This window comes from Myotis myotis, unplaced genomic scaffold (genome assembly GCF_014108235.1).
Source record: "Myotis myotis isolate mMyoMyo1 unplaced genomic scaffold, mMyoMyo1.p scaffold_m19_p_28, whole genome shotgun sequence".
NCBI classification, from domain to species: domain Eukaryota; kingdom Metazoa; phylum Chordata; class Mammalia; order Chiroptera; family Vespertilionidae; genus Myotis; species Myotis myotis.
The window spans coordinates 599,754-618,030 of record NW_023416333.1 but is presented as its reverse complement, the minus strand read 5'-3'; the positions used below and the strand labels follow the sequence as shown (position 1 = coordinate 618,030).

The 18,277-nt window shown below is 42.1% G+C and overlaps 2 protein-coding genes and 1 pseudogene across 3 annotated transcripts in view; all 3 read left to right on the top strand.

Annotated features, from left to right (window-relative positions):
- LOC118649193 (zinc finger protein 345-like) overlaps positions 1-18,277 on the top strand; it is a 110,469-nt gene that overhangs the window by 12,510 nt on the left and 79,682 nt on the right. The window lies entirely within an intron of this gene.
- Positions 1-18,277, top strand: part of LOC118649174 (zinc finger protein 239-like) — a 219,845-nt gene that overhangs the window by 183,944 nt on the left and 17,624 nt on the right. The window lies entirely within an intron of this gene.
- LOC118649191 lies at positions 155-17,584 on the top strand (annotated as a pseudogene).

Below are 18,277 nucleotides of genomic sequence, written 5' to 3'. Positions count from 1 at the left end.
CCGGGGCTGCCCCCTCGCTCCTGCCCCGCCCTCCCTCCCTCTGTCCCTGCACAGGCCTGGCCGCCGGGCTCGGCCCCGCCCCCATCGCGGAGCCGCTCAGCTCAGGCTCTGGCCCCGCCCACCCCGCAGGGAGGCGCATGCGCAGTTCCTTGCAGACGCGGAAGCGGCCGTGGAGGGGAAGGTGGCGGTTCCCCCTGAGGAGGGTGTTTGTCTTTAAAGCTGACGCTCCCGTCCCCCTCCCCGCAGGGAAGGCTGAGGGCGCTGCCGGCGCTGAAGTCCTTGTTGGGGTCCCCGCCCCGGAGCCTCTCTCAGCGGTGAGTCCGGTCCCGGGAGGCTGCGCGGTGCGGGCGCCACGTTCCTTTGGGAGGAAACGGAGGCCCTGGCCCGTGGTCACTCCGCCTGTGGCTGTGGCCACCGCCTGCCGCGCGGTTTTCCTGCTGAAAACCGTTCCCGGGGCCGCCAATCCTCCCCGCGGGGCTGAGAGTCTGGGTCAGGGGGTTCCCGCCCTCTGCGCCCCTCCCCCCGCCCGGCGCTTTCAGCCCAAAGAGCCCGGATGGCTCCCGGCCTGGGGGTCTGCACCCCCCTCCTAGGCCCACCCCCATTTAATAAGGGGTCTGCGTGCCCGGGGAGCACAGTGTCCATGGGGGGGCTCAGGGGGAGGACGCGGTGTCCCCTGAAGAGGTAACCTGCCCGCAGGGAGGGGCTTTGTGGGCGCGGTGACTGCGGGGGGCGGGGGCCCAGGCTGGGGGGTCAGGAGAGGGAGTGAGAGACAGACACGTGGGCGGGAGGAAGGGCAGCGAGGGGTTCACAGAGAGGGGCCCATAGGGGATGTGGGGGGGCTGGACGGCGATGGTAGGAGTGAGGGGGTCACTGGGGAAAGTAGCCTGAGGAGGAAGGAAGTGGAGACACAGGGAGGAGGGGGACCCAGAGAGAGGAAGGGGCGCTGAGAGGGAGCGGGTCCTGGGGAGCAGACGTGGGGGCCGCACAGGAGGAGGCGCTTGAGACAGAGACACTGGTTCAGAGGAGAAGAGTTGGGGGAGCAAGTGCAGGGACAGAAAGGGGGGCTCAGGGATGAGGGAGCAGAGGGAGCAGCCCTGAGTCAGCAGCTGTGGGAGCGGACAGACGGGAACAGGCAGCAGAGGGGCCACGGGCGTGGGGAGGGGAAGACGCAGACGTGTGTGGAGATGGAGCCTCAGAGACCAGGAGAAAGAGCCCCTGAAGGGAAGTAGGTTTCAGGAGTTTCATGGTCCAGGTGTAGGACAGACAGAGAGAAAAGGGGAGAGAGAGCAGGAGAGGGGGGGACACAGGAAAGGACCACAGTGGAGAGAAAGGGAGCAGGAGACAGAGACAGATCCACAGACAGAAATACATAGTAGTGGGAGGAGGGGAACCCTGATCTGGGTGAGGGGTGAGCTGATGGGGTGGTGGATGGTTAAATTTGAAATATTGGCTTGTGGCTCTATATGTTCAATTTAACAACTATATTGTTTAAACAGATTGAATGAGAATTACAAATCTCCAATTCATAAGGCTTGCAAATTGCATAATTATTTGCTTCCATTTGCAGCCTTTATTTTCAGAGAGGGAGAGACTAATGATCTGTTCCTGATGGGTCCCTTGTCATTTCCTGCAATGCCTTGAAAGAGGTGAAGGGAAGAAGAGATGACTGAGTCTGCCCCCACATGATGCTTTTCAAGGAATATTAGAAGCATCAATCTTTTTTTGTGATCCTTGATTTTGCTTTTTCTACCTCTGATATTTAATTCATGTGAATGGTAATTAACTTTTCAAATCAGCATTTGTGACATCTCACAGTCACCTCTTAAAATATGTTTCTTAATATAAGGTGGTCGCCACCTTTTTAAGCTTTAAACCTAGAAATACTTACATTAAAAAGAAACAACCCTAATTGTTTTTGGTTTTAAATCTATTGTGCGTAGTTCTGATTCTGAGCCCTGTATCCTTTTTACTTTCTATCATACTTGAGACATCCATTGGCACTTAGTAATATGAGGCGATCTCAGTGTGTACTTGGTAAGGGTATCAGTGAGCTTTTTTTAAATACATTTTTATAGATTTAAGAGAGAGGAAGGGAGAGGGAGAGAGAGATTGAAACATCAACGATGAGAATCACTGATTACCTGCCTCCTGCACGCCCCCTACTGGGGATTGAGCCTGAAACCCATGCATGTGCCCTTTACTAGAATTGAACCTGAAACCCTTCACCCTGAAGGTAGACACTCTCTCCATTGAGTGAAACCTGATAGAGCACAATATCAATGATCTCAGCAGTCAGAAGCTAGTTCTGTGAGTTGGTTCAGTGTTCAGCACCTCTTTCCTTCCCTTCTAAGTCCCTCTTGTCCATTCTTGGAACTATTAAAGGATGGACTGGATTGAACTGGAACTTGGTTCCCACAGAGCCCATCTATTCCTGAGCTGAAGTCATTTGATGAGCATATTTCAGTAGCTAACTTTCCCCAGAGGCTTTAGCATGAAGATCTATTCTCCGTAATTTCCTGGGACAAGAGGAAGGAAATCTGCCTGGGAAACCTGCAGGTGTACAACTTCCTACTTCATCCCCTCCCACTACCTAGAGGTCTCAGGGGTGCTGGGTCTGATGTCTGGTACCCAGCGCTACTAAAAACAGCTCTGGGGTTGCTTCCCAGGCCCTAGGAGGGAACTAGTTAAAGATGGTATGTCATGGGCCCCAGTGCAGGCTTTTTCAGGGAAGGTAAGGGGTGTTGTGTTGAGTTTGGGCGTGGAGCCGAGCAGTACATGCTCTCATTGCTGTAGGAGTTTGTGGAAGTCTTTGGAAGGACAGATACACGAAGACGGAACAAGACAGGTCACAACGTGGTCTCTGTAAGGAGCTCATTGTTCCTCACTCTCTCCTGTGACCAAGGACAGGAGGGGTGGCCTTTTCCTCATTTCCAGGTCCTTCTGACTGTGAGTGTGAGGGGAGCTGATTAACAGGCTGTGGGGACGCCTTTGAAGGCACATTCTGTGACTCCTCAACATATTGTCACGTGAGGAAACATCCCAGACCCCTATCGCAGCCAGGACCAAATGGTTGCTTCTCAGGTAAAAGATGTGTCCTATGTCAGAGGCTGTGTTTGCTTTTTCTTGAACATCTATTGATATGTTTCTCTTTCTCTTCCCACGCCTGTGCCCCCTCTGCTGCTGTGTTGTAGTCTGTCCTGTTACCCACAACTGGCTGAGTCTCAGTGCTGCTTTTCCCTCTGCTCTGTCATCTCTAAACCCGCCTTTCTATCTCTGCACTGGCTTCCCCCAATTTTTCTCTTCCGAACCTGTCTGTCTAAAGTACCTCTCCCTTTGTTACCCCCATTTCTGTTCACCAGAACCCCTCTTCCTCTCGGCTCCCCTTTCTCTCTCTAGGGCTTCTTCCTTTCCTCTATATTTCTCTACTTCTGATGTTCTTGCCTTTGCAGGTTGTTTGCCTTTCCTTATTTCTTTCCTTTTTTCTTATGATAATCAGTGTCTGCAGTTTCTATATTTCCCTCTGTTTTTAAAAATATGTGTTAGTGAATTCAGAATGGAAAGGAGAAGGAAAGACAGAAACATCATTGAGCAGAGAGAATCATTCATCAGCTGCCTCCTGTACCCGCCCACCCCGCCCCCCCCAGTAGAGATTGAGTTTGAAACCTGGAGTGTGTCCTGACCAGGAACGGAAACTGGCCATCCTGGTTCATTGGTCAACACTCTACCTCTGAGCCACACTGGCCAGGCTTTATTTCTTTACTTTGTCCCAGAGCCTTCTCTGCCTTCATTTTATGCAGCCTCCCCAAGGTCACAGAGCATTCCCACCTTTAATTAATGACTTTGAACTACTCAGAACACCCCTTTTATGACAGATCCACCTGGGATGGCAGCCATGTGGAAACCTGCCTATTCCCAACATTCCTACTGGGATGGGGTCAGAGGCTCTTATGTCTTGAAGAAGGGAAATGTAGGTTTTAGGTTCAAGTGGCTACAGCATCAGCTTTTGATCAGGGGTAAGAAAATGCACATTTGAATGCTAAGAATAGCTCAGAAATTTCTGAAAGAAGAGAAAATGAGAGACTTGCTCAGTAGATTCGTATGAAAGAGTTGCTAGGTAAATATTCTGTTAGCTTACAGAACATGAGAGGGACACGTGGATTGACACTTGCATTGTCAATGTTTATTTGCGATCATTTCCACATAATTATTATTTTTTTTTATTGCTTAAAGTATTACAAAGGATATTACATATGTGTCCTTTTTTTTTCTCCCCGCCCTTGACAATCCCCTGGCCTCCCCTACCCCCCAGTGTCTTATGTCTATTGGTTATGCTTATATGCATGCATACAAGTAACTTCGGTTGATCTCTTACCCCCCCAACCCTCCCCGTCCTTCCTGCTGCAGTTTGACAATCTGTTGGAGGCAGCTCTGCCTCTGTATCTATTATTGTTCAAAAGTTTATAATGGTCTCTATTACCCATGAATGAGTGAGATCATGTGGTATTTTTCCTTCATTGACTGGCTTATTTTACTTAACATAATGCTCTCCAGTCATAATTCTTTACTGAGATATTTTTGCCGGGAATGTCACAGCAGTGGTGACCTGACCTTCCATGTGCCTCAGTCAGCTGATACCCATTGTTCAGTCCACCTGATAGTCACTTGGAAGAGGTGCCCCCCTCACTATAGAGTTAATAATCTCCCTTTCTTAGGAACAAGGGTGTAGTAGCGATTTAATGAAAGTTGTGCAAAGACCATCACTTCACTTCTGGAAATGTCCCACTTGTTAGTTTGCTTTGGACAATAAAGGGGTTTTATTTCCTACAAATCATTGGCTTTTTCATAGGAGCTTTACATAATGAAGCCTTGATTCTTTACATTTCATTATATTCTATACTCCATCATGCACATACCCTACATGGTCACTTTTTTGTATTTTCTAGAAATTTTCCGAGAATGATGTTATGAATGTATGTTCAAATTCATTACATTTCTACAACATAGCTCTCCACTAATAATATATAAAAATTTTGAAATATACTCGTAAGAAAAATTAGTTCCCCCAGGCTGGTGTGGATCAGTGGTGGAAGGTTTGATTCCTGGTCCAGTGCAAGTAGCTCCTGGGTACCCTTGGTATGCAATCCATGTGTCTCTTTCACATTGATCTTCACCTCTCTTTCCCTTCCTTCCTTCCTTCCTTCCTTCCTTCCTTCCTTCCTTCCTTCCTTTCTTTTTCTCTCTCTCTCTCTCTCCTTCTCCTTCTCCCTCTCTCTCCTTCCCTCCTTCTCTCTGTCCCTCTCTCCCTCCCTCTCTGAGCATTCCCACCTTTAATTAATGTCTCACTTTCTTTCTCCCTTTGTGCCTCTACCTTCCTGCCTTCTACTCTTGAAAAGTCTATGGAAAAAAATCTCCCCAGGTGAGGATTTACAATCACAAAAAGGAAACCTTAGGTTTAACTTGTTTTCTATCCTTATGTTTCTCTCCTTATTGTGTTTATAAAACACAAAGGTGATCATACATAAATAGATTCATGAGATTTACAGAATCACTAAACTCTCTTGATTTCATAGTTGTAAAATTTGTCTCTGTTCTTAAACTTTTAACATTATTTCAGCTATTTTTTCTTTTTTCCCCAAATTACATTTTTATGGGTTTCACAGAGGAAGAGAGAAGCAGAGAGAGATAGAAACCTCAGTGATGAGAGAGAATCTTTGATAAGCTGCCACCTGCAAGCCCCACACTGGGGATTGAGCCCACAACCTGCTCGTGTGCCGGGATTGGCAATCAAACCAGTGACCTCTTAGTGCATGGGTCAGTGCTCAACCACTGAGCGACACCAGCTGGACCAGACAGAATAATCGTGTTCTAAGATTACTCATAGTAAATTTCCAACTAGAATGATAGTTCCTGCCCTAACCGGTTTGGCTCAGTGGATAGAGCATCGGCCTGCGGATTGAAGTGTCAAGGGCATGTACCTTGGTTGTGGACACAGCCCCAGCAGGCGGTGTGCAGGAGGCACCTGATCAGTGTTTCTCTCTCAAGATGTTTCTAACTCTCTATCCCTCTCCCTTCCTGTAAAAAAAAAAAAAAAAAAAAAAAAAAGAATTATAGTTCTTATGTGTCCTATTCCATGAGAACTGTATTCCACTAGCAAACCTTTTTAGTTCAAACTTCCGTATGAATTTTTCTTTGTGTTTTCTTTTTCTGTGTATTGAGAAGTACGGTGCATGATGTGGAAACATTGACATCGAAGTAAAAAGTGAGCTTGTGACACGTGTGGAAACACAGGCCCCATCTCAGAACCTGGATCAGAATCTGCCTTTACAGAAGTTCATTTTGTTGTGGTTTGCTTCACACTTGAGACAAAGTCCATATGCTTCCAACCCAGCATGACATTTCCCGCTGAGAAATATACACCACTGACTCTGAACAATGCAAATACAGCACTCATAAATCCATATGCCTGTTTCCATGCCTTAATTTTAATGTATTTATTTATTGAAATATATTTTCAGAGAGGAAGGGAGAGAGAGAGAAACATCAATGATGAGAGAGAATCATTGATCGGCTACCTTTTTCACAACCCCTACTGGGATCCAGGCAGGGGCCCTTGACAGGAATCAAACCTGGGACTCTTCAGTCCACAGGTTTGACACTCTATCCCAGGGGTGGGCAAACTTTTTGACTCGAGGGCCACAATGGGTTCTTAAACTGGACCGGAGGGCCGGAACAAAAGCATGGATGGAGTGTTTGTGTGAACTAATATAAATTCAAAGTAAACATCATTACATAAAAGGGTACGGTATTTTTTTTTTTTTTTTAGTTTTATTCATTTCAAACGGGCCGGATCCGGCCCATGGGCCGTAGTTTGCCCACGGCTGCTCTATCCACTAAGCCAAACCGGCTAGGGCTGTGCCTTAATTTTAAAGTTTCTTTTCTTGTAACATAAAATCTGTACTGTGAATCTGTGTACATGTGTCATCTTTATTTGTCAGTGTCAGAAAACACATCAGAGATTGTTACTGGGGCGAAGTGATCTCATTGGGTGATTCAGGATACTCCCCTAGATCCAAACCTCTTCTGACACTGTTTTCATGTTGGGGGACATTGTGAACTCTTCTGGTGACTTCTTGGTAACTGTCTTATCTTTCAGGGACCGGTGACCTTCAGGGATGTGGCCATAGATTTCTCTCTGGAGGAGTGGGATTTCCTGGACCCAGCTCAGCGGAAATTGTACCTGGATGTGATGTTGGAGAACTACAGCAACCTGGTGTTTGTGGGTAAGAATGACTTCCTTCCTGAGTTCCTACTGCATCTGCAGGGTTTTGTTTCCTTTGTTAGTTTAACATCTTCTGCTTTCTAAGCTAGATTCTTGCGCTCAAGGAAGAAATTGGGCTCTAGCTGTTTGGCTCATTGCGTGGATCACTGGCCTACAGACTTTACGGTCCCAGGTTTGATTCTGGTCAAGGCCAATGCCCGGTTTGTTGGTTCACTCCCCAGTAGGGGGCGTGCAGGAGACATCCTGTCAATGGCTCTCTCATCATTGATGTTTCTATCTCTCTCTTCCACTCCCCTCCCCTCTGAAAGCAATAAAAAAAATATGATTTTTAAAAAGGGAACAAATTGGGCGACCTTGGATGTAGAAAACTTTGTGATGTATATGAATTAGGAGGAACTCAGAGTTTGCACACTTTACATGTTGTCTACTGTAATTAAGGTACTATCAGAAAATAATATTTTAGCAAATCATTTTCTGGAATATTCTAACATTCTACCATGTCTTCTGGCCAGAGGACAAACTAGATGGAAATGGGAAAGCCTCTATCAAAAGTCACACTCCATTTTCTTTTATTTTTTATTTTTTAAGATTTAGTTGATTTCAGGGAGGAAGGGAGAGTGAGAGAGACATACGAACTTCAGCTGGGCATTAATTGATTTTTTTTGTGTGTGCCCTGACCATATGGGTGGGTATAACTTTGTGAATTTGTGTTCTCTGTATAAATCGCCGGATATGGAACCATTGTGTTACCAGGTACTTGTTTGTAAATATTGGAAAACCCTCCATTGTGTTTTGTTAGTGGCTGCACCAGTGTTTTTATAATTTTGCTGACAGTGTATGAATGTTCTCATTTCTCCACTTCATTGGTAATACATGTCATTGGCATCCTGTTAGGTGTTCGGTGGTATTTCATGGTGGTGTCCATTTGCATTTCTCTGATGATGAATGAGTTGCACATCATTTAATATGTCTATTGCCCATCTTTATGTCCAGCTTGGGAAATGTATATTCAGGTCCTCTGCCCATTTTTCAATCATACTGTCTTTTTGCTGTTAAGTTGTGTGAGTTCCTTATATATTTTGAATCGTTAGCTTTTGAGAATGTAATATTGCTGGGCTTTTGTTGTTGTTAATTGTTGGTTTCTTTGGTATGCCAAACTTATTCTTCTGTAGTCTCATTTCTTTATTTTTTTAGCTTCTTTGTTATGGCTAGGAGGATACATCCAAACCAGTATTTTTTTTTCTTTTTTTAAAAAATATATTTTATTGATTTTTTACAGAGAGGAAGGGAAAGAGATAGTTAGAAACATTGATGAGAGAGAAACATCAATCAGCTGCCTCCTGTACATCTCCTACTGGGGATGTGCCTGCAACCCAGGTACATGCCCTTGACCGGAATCGAACCTGGGACCTTTCAGTCCGCAGTCCAACGCTCTATCCACTGAGCCAAACCGGTCAGGGCTACTTAAAATATCTTGAGGTAATAACAATGTACCTTAAACCATAGTGTCAATTTCATGCAAAATCTTTTCGATTGCCATTTCTTTTTTTTTTTTTTTTTTTTTTAAATTAAATCTTTATTGTTCAGATTATTACATTTGTTCCTCTTTTTTTCCCCCCATAACTCCCCTCCTCCCAGTTCCCGCCCCACCCTCCGCCCTCACTCCCCACCCACTGTCCTCATCCATAGGTGCACAATTTTTGTCCAGTCTCTTCCCGCATCTCCCACACCCCTTTCCCCACCCCAGGAATAGTCAGTCCATTCCCTTTCTATGTCCCTGATTCTATTATAATCAACAGTTCATTCTGTTCATCAGATTATTTATTCACTTGATTCTTAGATTCACTTGTTGATAGATGCATATTTGTTGTTCATAATTTGTATCTTTACCTTTTTCTTCCTCTTCCTCTTCTTAAAGGATACCTTTCAGCATTTCATATAATCCTGGTTTGGTGGTGATGAACTCCTTTAGCTTTTCCTTATCTGTGAAGCTCTTTATCTGACCTTCAGTTCTGAATGATAGCTTTGCTGGATAAAGTAATCTTGGTTGTAGGTTCTTGGTATTCATCACTTTGAATATTTCTTGCCACTCCCTTCTGGCCTGCAAAGTTTCTGTTGAGAAATCAGCTGACAGTCGTATGGGTATTCCCTTGTAGGTAACTGAGTTTCTTTCTCTTGCTGTTTTTAAGAGTCTCTCTTTGTCTTTTGCTCTTGGCATTTTAATTATGATGTGTCTTGGTGTGGTCCTCTTTGGATTCCTTTTGTTTGGGGTTCTCCGCGCTTCTTGGACCTGTAAGTCCATTTCTTTCACCAGGTGGGGGAAGTTTTCTGTCATTATTTCTTCAAATAGGTTTTCAATATCTTGCTCTCTCTCATCTTCTGGCACCCCTATAATTCTGATGTTGGTACGCTTGAAGCTGTCCCAGAGGCTCCTTACACTATCTTCATATTTTCGGATTCTTTTTTCATTTTGCTTTTCCGGTTGGGTGTTTTTTGCTTCCTCGCATTTCAAATCATTGACTTGATTCTTGCGCTCCTCTGGTCTGCTGTCGGCAGTCTGTATAATATTCGTTATTTCAGTCCGTGTATGCTTAATTTCTGGTTGGTTCCCCAATATAAGATCGAGGGTCTTATTAGTTTTCTTGTAGATCTCATTAAGTTTATCGGCGGCTTCTAAACAGTTCTTGAGAGACCTTAAAAGTGTGGTTCTGAACTCTATATCTTCCATTGACAATTTTGTCCTGTTTCTTTGTCTCCGCATTTTGTTATGCTTCCTTGGTGCACCCCCTAGTGGTCTTTGTTCGCAGTCTTATAGTTAAATCTTGATTGTTGTAGCTAATTCCAGGGAGGGTTTGACCTCCAGGCCAAGTGGCTATGAGAATCAGCTGTGTCAGGAGTGAGAGAACTTCTGTCCTCTAGGGAGGTGCTAATCTAGCCTTTGCCTGAGGCTATCCGGCAAATGCCTGTGTGCAGGGCTTGGGCGGGGTGGGTCGCACAGGATCAACAGGGTGGGCCGGAGAGAGCAGTTATGGCGGCTCTCAGTCCTGTCCCCAGGGGCTCTGCCTCTCTGAGTCCCAGCACCCGCTGCAAAGCTCAGAGAGAAAGCTGCACTCGCTCTGACCGAAGCCAGACAGTCCCGCTTCTCCCGTTTGAGTCTGGGTCCCTAGAGACTCGCCCGGATCTGGAGCTCAGAGTCTGCGACTCCCTCCCGATTGAAAACGCCAACCGCGCCCTCCGCCGCCAGCCCGCTCGCGCACTCCGCACCTCAGAATTTGACTTCAGCACTGCGCCTCCTCTGAGTGTCCGTATGCGTTTCTCTTTCCTCCTAGTTGTAGGGCTTCCACTCAGCCAGCGTTCCTGTGGTTCTGGGTGATGTCCCTTCCGTTTTTTGGTTTCACTTTTGAAGTAGTTGTTCAAAGCAGCAAACTCCAGCGTTAACCTATGCCGCCATCTTGGTTCTCCCTCGATTGCCATTTCTACCCATGTACCCACATAAGTTGATATCACATTATTTTTAATGTTGTTTGTCTTATAGAAGAGATTTAAGATTTTATTCTTTTATTTTTATAAATACATTTTTTGTTATTTTATAGAAGAAGGAGATGGGAAGAGAGAGAGAAACATCCATGATGAGAGAGAATCATTGATTGACCACCTCCTGCAGACCCCATTGGGACAATATAGGCATGTGTCCTGACCAGGAATTAACCTGTGACCTCGTGGCTAATAGATAGATGCTTAACTACTGAGCCACTCAGGTCGGACGATTCCTTTTATTTTCCAAAGTTATACAACAGAAATCAAAGTGATATGTGTTTCTTTAATAGAACACCACAAATTTTTATATTTCTGTATATTTTCCATATACAAGGCATCTTTATATGTTCATATGTTATTGTTGTGTAGAATTTTTAAATTATCTCCAGAATTATATTTCTTACGGATTTGTTATAGGGCAGGTCTAATAATGAGATGGTCTAACAACGAGAATGTTTTGGAGCTGGAAAAATTTTTTCCTCTCCATTGTTTATCATCTGTTCTGTTAATATTCTTGTTGGATGGTTTTTGTTCATTTTTTAGTTCCATGTTTTATTTCATGCCCTTTTTCCCCGCAATATTTTTCGGCTTAGAAACCCCCTAATAATCCTAGAGGAGCTGTGTTTCTCAAGAGGAATTATATTTTTATGTTTTCACATAGTATTCTGGGACTCCTGATATTTTCATTGTTTTTTTATCTGTTCTCATGTTTATATTCATTCTACTTAGATTTCAGTGAGCTGCTTGCATTTGTATGTCACTTTCTCCAATTGTCAGGATCTTAATTTTTTATATTAGCTACCTACTCTTTTTCACTGTTTTGTCTCTATAGGGTCCCCTTGGTGGTCGATTTGTTAGTATCTTTGGAGTTCCTTAAATTCTCTTCACATTATACATTTTTGTTGGCTTCTCTGAATTAAAATGTTAATGAATTATAAGTTTAATGATTTCTGTACAAATTCTTTGATTATTTAATTACTATTTTTTTAATGTATCTTTATTGATCTCAGAGAGGGAAGGAGACGGAGAGAGAGATAGAAACATCAGTGAAGAGAGAGAATCATTGATCGGTTGCTTCCTGTATGATCGGGGATCGAGCCTTCAACTCAGGCCTGTGCCCTGATGTGGAACCAGACCGTGACCTCCTAGTTCATAGGTTGAAGCTCAACCACTGAGCCACCACTGCCAGGCAAATTTTTTGATGTTTTAAGTTGATCATGTCTTTCATTCATGATTCTACTGTATTTTTTAATTCAGGTATTATGTATTACAATTTCCACTTTCGATGTGGTATTTATAAAGTACTTTCTCAGTATATTTTTATTTTGGTTACATAATTTGGTGATTTTGTGTAGATTTCTTTTCATTTTCTTCTATTTGGCTTTAAGATTTTCCATTGTTTTTAAAGTAATTAATATATTTCCATTAATGTAGTGCCAGTTTGATTATATTTAATTTGTTTTCCTGATGGTACACTTTTTCTGTTTTTTTTCATGACTTGATATCTTTTGTTGGTTCCTGAATTATAAAATAGCAGGCTTTTGAACATGCTTTCTATAGGAGGAAACTAATAACCATCTGTGGAACAAATTCTATTTTCAGTCAACACTGTTTTCAGCATCTGTATTCTTGGTTCGGTTGTCTGTTTAATTTCCCAGTTTAAATGTTGTCTTTCTTTCTCAGACCTGCCGTATCTTTCATTCTTGATATACAGCTTCAGTATCAGAGTCTTTGTGGTGCTCGAACAGTTTCTCATTGTGTCTTTCTAGCAGACACTACAGGGCACTCACCGTGTACCTCCATTCTGTTCACACTCTGTATCATGCACAAGAGACACTTGTTACTCAAGATGCTTCAAAACAGGGAGATCATTGAAAACGCACTTCCCTCCTCTCTCTCTCTCTCTCTCTCTCTCTCTCTCTCTCCAGCGAAGAAACTGGGAATTGGGAGTGTTTTCATAATATTGTCATTGTGTGCCAGAGGGTTTGAGCAGATGTGATCGGCAAATGTAAGCAACTGTTTGTCCCTCTTTGATGTGAAATCTTCATTTCCTCACTGTACCTACCTAGAGCTTTTGTTGAATCCTTCACTGGCTCTTGGAGTACTCAAAACTGTCATTTGGCCTATAGTTGCTGGTAACTTCAAAGTGCACTCACCTGATTGTGAAAACTGAAAATTTGTTTTCTTTCAGCTATGTCATCTGAAGATGACCAGGCTTTTATGCCCAAGACCAGAATACAAGATTTATTCTCTGAAATGATATTGGTAAGATATAAAAGGTGTCGCTTTGATGATCTACACTTACTGAATGTTTCAGTATTTGAGGAAGAATGTGATGAGAACAGAGGTTTTAGTATAAACAGAACTAATCTGGAGCAGTTATAATAAAATTGTTGTTACCTATACAGGTCAAGTGTATCATGCATTTGAGAAAGTTCCCATATTAAAATCAGTTACATTGGCAGATCAGTGTGTTTCTGCACGTGGAAGTTGAAAACAACTTTTAAGATTATGCATTCTTTAAAAGGAAATCTGGATAAAGTTGGAATTCACATAATCATTTGAATGTTGTAAAATGTAGAGTGGGAGTAAACTTTCATACAGTCATTTTTAAAATGTAGAGATTTACAATATACCTATGAAATTGAAATGGGCTCAATTGGGCAATCATTATTATTATTATTATCACTTTTATATTGTTATATATTTTTATTGAATTCAGAGAGGAAGGGAGAGAGTTGGAAACATCAGTGATGAGAGGGAATCATTGATTCGATGCCTCCTACATGCCCCCCACTGAGGATGGAGTCCGCAACCTGAGCCTGTGCCCTTGACTGGAATCAAACCCCGGCCCCTTCCCTCTGCTTGCCAAAGCTCTATCCACTGAGCTTAACCAGCTAGTAATTTTATTTTTTTATTAAAAAATATATATTTTTTAAATTCAGAGAGGCAGGGAGATGAAGAGAGAGAGGCAAATATTAGTGATAAGAGAGAATCATTGACTGGCTGCCTCCTGCATTCTCACACTGGAGAATTCCAAGTGAGCATTCCGAGTGATTCCGAGGCCGGGACTGGTTCCCTGATAAGGAATGGAACCGACCTTCTGGTTCAAACTTTGAGACTGAATGATTGAACTATGCTGGCTGGGCAATTTTGTAATGTTTTTTTGTTTGTTTGTTTGTTAATATATTTTATTGGTTTTTTTTTAAAGAGGAAGGGAGAAAGAGAGTTAGAAACATCGATGAGAGAGAAACATTGATCAGCTGCCTCCTGCACACCCCCTACTGGGGATGTGCCCACAACCAAGGTACATGCCCTTGACCGGTATCGAACCTGGGACCCTTCAGTTCATAGGCCGACGCTCTATCCACTGAGCCAAATCAGTTAGGGCAAATTTTGTCTATAATTTTAATAAATTAAGAGAGCTTTTGTTATACAACCATCTTGGTTTAATGAGTATCACAAAATGGTTATTATGGAATAAGTGTACATGTTTAATGAAATTATAACTGCCAATAAAGGCCTTTCTATCTCCCATCACTATCAGAGTACACATAATGGAGACAGAAGTTATCAATGGAATGAATCATACCTTAATCATCAGAGATTCGAACGTGCAGAGGACCATTATGAAAGTGGAAGGATCTGTGACGCAAGGTCCAATCACAAAATATGTGAGGTTATTGTTATTGTGGAGAAGACACACAAAGGAAGTCACTGTGTCCAGTCTTTTCAGCAGTTTACAAATTACACTGAACAAGAGAATATTCATATTGGAGAGGAGGCTTACAAATGGAATCATTGTGGTATAAACTCCAGTCAAATACTCAACACAAATGAAGTGAAAAAAATCCATAGTGGAGAAAAACGTAATAAATGTAAAGATTCTGGAAAAACATATAATTGGCATTCAGGTTGCACGCTACAGCAGAAAATTCATACTGGACTGAAGTCTTACAAATGTACAGCATGTGGCAAAGCCTTTAAATGTCATTCATCTCTTGTTGTACATGAGGGAAGAATTCATACTATTGCAAAATCTTACAAACTCAGGGAAGATGGAAAAGGCTTTAGTCAGTCCTCAGTACATAGTCAACATCATGGAAATCACATGGGAGAAAAGTTCTATAAATGTTCAGAATGTGACAAAGCCTTTAGCCGACCCTCAGCCCTTAGTATTCATCAGAGAGTTCATAGTGGAGAGAAGCCGTATAAATGTAGAGAATGTGGCAAAGCCTTTAGATGGTCCTCAGATCTTACTAAGCATCAGAGAGTTCATACTGGAGAGAAGCCGTATAAATGTAGAGGATGTGAAAAAGCGTTTAGCCGACCCTCAACCCTTCGTATTCATCAGATAATCCACACTGGAAAGAAGCCGTATAAATGTAGAGAATGTGGCAAAGCGTTTAGCCGACCCTCAACCCTTCATATTCATCAGATAATCCACACTGGAAAGAAGCCGTATAAATGTAGAGAATGTGGCAAAGTGTTTAGCCGACCCTCAACCCTTCATATTCATCAGATAATCCACACTGGAGAGAAGCCATATAAATGTAGAGAATGTGGCAAAGCCTTTAGATGGTCCTCAGATGTTACTAAGCATCAGAGAGTTCATACTGGAGAGAAGCCATATAAATGTAGAGAATGTGGCAAAGCCTTTAGATGGTCCTCAGATATTACTAAGCATCAGAGAGTTCATACTGGAGAGAAGCCGTATAAATGTAGAGAATGTGGCAAAGCCTTTAGCGATTCCTCCTCCCTTAGTAGACATCAGGGAATACATACTGGAGTAAAGCCTTTTAAATGTAGAGTATGTGGCAAAGCCTTTAGACTGGCCCCATACCTTACTTATCATCAGAAAATGCACACTGGAGAGAAGCTTTATAAATGTAGATAATGTGGCAAATCCTTTTGCTGGTCCTCAAGGCGTAATGAACATCATCGAATTTACACCGGAGAGAAGCCTTATACATGTAAAGAATGTGGCAAAACCTTTGGCTGGTTCTCAAACCTTAATAAGCACCAGAGAGTTCACACCGGAGGGAAGCTTTATACGCGTAGAGAATGTGGCAAAGCCTTCACGGTCTCATCAAAGTTACTAACCATCAGATAATTCATACTGGAGAGAAGCCTTATAAATATAAGGAATGTGGCGAAGTCTTTAGCCAGTCCTCATCCCTTACTTATCATCAGAGAGTTCACACTGGAAAGAAGCCTTATAAATGTAGAGAATGTGGCAAAGCATTTTGCCGGTCTTCATCCCTTATTAATCATCAGAAAGTTCACACAGGTGAGAAAAATTATAAATATAGAGAATGTGGCAAATCTTTTGGCAGGTCCTCAGGCTTTTCTAAGTATCAGAGAGTTCACACTGGAGAGAAGCCTTATAAATAGAGAATATAACACAGCCTTTCATCAGTGTTCCTCCCTTACTATACAGCAGAGTTCATACTTAAGAGAAGACTTACAGATGTGAGGAGTGTTGTAAGTCCTTTATGAGCTATAAGAACTTACTGAACATCATAGAATTGATTCTGGCAAGAAGCCTTATGAATGTGAAATGTGCAGAAAAACCTTTAAAAGCTATTTATGTCTTACTGTTCCTGAGAGACTTCATACTTTAGAGAGTCCTTCCAAATGTAGAGTGCGCTGGACCCTTTACCCACAGCTCAAAATTTACTGAACATCAGAGGTTTTATAGTGGAAGAAAGCCTTAACCTGTAGAAAATGTGAGAAAGCCTTTAACCTGAGGTCTAATCTTTTCAACATTTTAGGTATCATAGTAAAGAGAAACAGCAATAAAACAAAATTTTCATCTAAGGATTTAAGCTTCAATGATTGAAGCTACATTGAGGATGATAAAGTAAGGTCTGACAAATTATGAGGCATATGTCCAAGTGTATATCCTCATTTTTATCTCATACAACATCTCATAATTATTACTGGATTGATGCCCAGCAGAAGGAAAGAATGTGACAAAGCTTACTCAGTATGCAAACCTTGCCTTACATCACAATTCATACTGAGGAGAAACAATACAAATGTAAACATTGTCCTAAAGTCTTTAATCAACATCCGTAACTTATTCCTCACATTGGAATTTATTCTAGACAGAAATCTTAAAACTGAAGAATGTGGGAAATCATATAGTTGGACCTACAGCCTCAGTCTTATCAGGGATTGTAATTGGGTAGAAATTGTACATTCATGATATAGGAGGAATGACTTTTGTTTAAAATACAGAGTTTATAAAACTTCAAGGAATTTATGCCTTAAAGTGACTTTAAAGATGTCAAAACTTTATCCAAGTTTTTAATTGATTATGAATTTTAAAGTATCACTGAATTCACACTAGATTGGTAGCCAAAATGCCTTTCAGGTATTGCTGTAAATCAATACACTCAGTGTACTCCAAACTTTAAATGTAGTTAGGTAATATTTATATACTTGAATATATCAAAAGAATTATGTTTTCAAATGTACAATTAACTTCGAGTGTTATCTCATTTATATTGAAATCATTTGAAGTCTTTTGAAAAGGAAAAAAATGTGATTCTATTTCCGTATCACTTGATGCTGCTATGTTTTATTCCTGGTGTATGTGTGAAATCATGGGGTTGATTGTTTTTGTCTTAAAGATCCGTGAGCTGTTGTATATTATATGCACCTCACTTGTGTACACTTTCCCATGGAATATTGGGTACTTTGTAAGGCACACTATTTTTTTCTATTAGAGAATAATCCTATTGAATAAATCTTTTAAAATATTTCTTGCGTTTTGTAAATGATGTCACCAGATTTACTTCCTTTTCTTTGCCAATGTGTTCAGCTGAAAACTTTTTGAGGGTCACATGTCAATTTGTGGTTGTGACATTTAGGTGATCGGAGCTACTTTCAGGACAGTGCTGACTGTGTAATAAATTTTCCACAATTAAGAGGAATATTGCAATACCTGTGACATCGTGATACCCAGGATACAGAATTGGCATGAACTCTGCATGTGGAGAGAGGACACCTTTCCGCAGCTGCACTGCTAGCTGAACTCAGAAAAATTAATTCTGTTTCTTGCATGTACTGTTTCCCGTTCCTCTCTGGTTTTTCGCTTTGTCTTCGAGGCTGCCAGTCATTTTGTAGTGCTATGACCACAGCATGTAAAGCTCTTCCTCTCTCACATCAGCCTTTCAATCCCCTGTAACTTCCACTCAGTAGTTTGGAATTTATAATGCAGTAACTGACATTAGAATTTGGCAAATATTTTGCTTTATATTCATGAAGTAGGTAGCCCATGATTTGGGTTCTCATGTTGACACCTATAATTTTGGGGGTTTTTGAAATATATTTTATTGATTTTTTACAGAGAGGAAGGGACAGGGATAGAGAGTTAGAAACATCGACGAGAGAGAGAGAGAGAAACATCCATCAGCTGCCACCTGCACGCCCCCTACTGGGGATGTGCCCGAA